This window comes from Limulus polyphemus, unplaced genomic scaffold, assembly GCF_000517525.1.
Source record: "Limulus polyphemus unplaced genomic scaffold, Limulus_polyphemus-2.1.2 Scaffold1161, whole genome shotgun sequence".
Taxonomy (NCBI): Eukaryota; Metazoa; Arthropoda; class Merostomata; order Xiphosura; family Limulidae; genus Limulus; species Limulus polyphemus.
This window is the reverse complement of record NW_013666771.1, coordinates 211,320-213,269: the sequence shown is the minus strand read 5'-3', so window position 1 is coordinate 213,269 and position 1,950 is coordinate 211,320. Positions and strand designations below refer to the sequence as shown.

Sequence of the window (1,950 nt, the reverse complement as noted above, 5' to 3'; positions counted from 1 at the left end):
CACTGTGCATCTTATTTTTATGAACTGCCTTACTAATTACTGTAAGCGCGCTGGCAACGAATCTAAACACACACGTAGGGTTGACGAACTGATGTATTTCTAATGAGATTTGAGATGATTAAAATTACACGGATGAAAAAATTATTCATTTTACATGTATCCTATGTAGCTAAAGAATTTTAATTGAGGTCTATTTTTCATGTTGAAAATATACATGAAAACACTAAAGCTAATACAATAAACATCTGTAAAAACCAAGAAACATTACTTCATAAAAAACATTCAGGTATAACAGCTAGAAGTAATATCATAAATTCAAAGTTTTTTCTAGAATGCAACTTATACGTCTTGTAATTGGAAAGATACATGCTGTATTTCAGCAACTCAAAAAAAAATGTTCTGAAATAAATGACGTCACCTACCAATGACGCGACCTATCGCAGAACCTTAACACTTGGGACTAAACGTTACAAACTGAGCTTCAGCGTGTTCGTTGGATTGCTACTTTAATTTGGCAATGTACCAAGGAGATATTTTACAGAAAATCGCTATTAGTTGGTGTAGTACTTATCCAATAACCATAGATCACTCGTCCTCATGTATTATCTGAATAATGAATATTCATAACGTAACTTTCTAACATTTCACAAAAGTAATTTCTTTCGTCATTCACACGTACGATCATTTGAAGATACGAAGCTCAACAGTAGGTAGCTAGGAAGATTAAATATTTGACTAATTAGAATAGCTCAGTTATATGAAAGGATTATACTGTCGTAAGCAGATTTTTGAAAAGAACTAACCATTAAACTATAATGAATTGATAGTTTTTTGTTTTTGCTTATTGACCGTCAGATTACCGATTTTTTTTTATACCATCCGCTATAAAAGTTAGGGGTCCACATACGTCTTCATATTGAGTAATATTATGTTTTAACGATAGAACTCTTGGAGCTGTCCTAAACATCGGGTGAAACCACCCTTTTATATGACAACACGTAGGGAACCCTAGCGGTAAAGTGGAATTAATTGCAATACTGACAGTAATGACGTCTAAGCATTTTTGTGATGTACATGTTATTAGGGACCTATATGTTACAAACGTATTGATATATGACAATATGGCAAAAATAGTTGATATGCTTATTTTGAATTAACGCAAAGTTACATAATGGACTATCTGCGCTCTGTCCACCACGGGGAATCGAACCACGGATTTTAGCGTTTTAAGTCCAGACGCTTAACGCTGACACACTGTATTTTTGGATTATTATAAAGCCATACTTAAATCACATCCTCTTTAGTTGCCAGAAAGTTTTAGGGAAAAAGTAAGCCTTAATAAAGAGAAGTGAGACTGATAATAAAAATTAATAAGACAAGACTGAGGCGACTAACTGTAGTGTTTATGCGACTATATAAGTATATAACTTCTTGAAGATCCAGTTCTGGTAAGGCTGAGAAGAGAAATAATCAGTAATGATTATATCCATGGTTCATTCTCTGTGATCTAAGAATAAAGTTAACTGGCGTCAAATAAATTACGCAGTTGAAGCAACGTCACGTGTGACGTAAATAAGAACTAACCATATTAAAAGAGTGAACCACTTGATGCTTCCCACTTAGCAGTTTAAAAATCGGTGTCAATTTGTATCTAAATTAACAAGTTTTCTTTAGAAATTTGCTCTAGTGGGATCAAGGACATATTACCATTAATATAAAAATCTAGGACAATAGTTATATTTAAATATGATATATATCAAGAAAAATGTAATTTCATACACTCGCCCCCCAGTGGCACAGCGGTATATCTGCGGACTTACAACGCTAGAAACCGGGTTTCGATACCCGTGGTGGGCAGAACACAGATAGCCCATTGTGTAGCTTTGTGCGTAACTACAAACAAACAGTTTATACTCTTGTATTCAGTGGCTAATGAACTACTAATAATTA

At 33.8% G+C, this 1,950-nt stretch overlaps 1 long non-coding RNA gene across 1 annotated transcript in view; it reads left to right on the top strand.

The window, feature by feature from the left end:
- Nucleotides 1-645: 645 nt before the first annotated feature.
- Nucleotides 646-1,950, top strand: part of LOC111086517 — a 4,581-nt gene continuing 3,276 nt past the window's right edge. The window contains exon 1 of the long non-coding RNA XR_002611240.1: nucleotides 646-706. This is a non-coding gene — a long non-coding RNA (uncharacterized LOC111086517). The remainder of the gene's footprint in view (nucleotides 707-1,950) is intronic.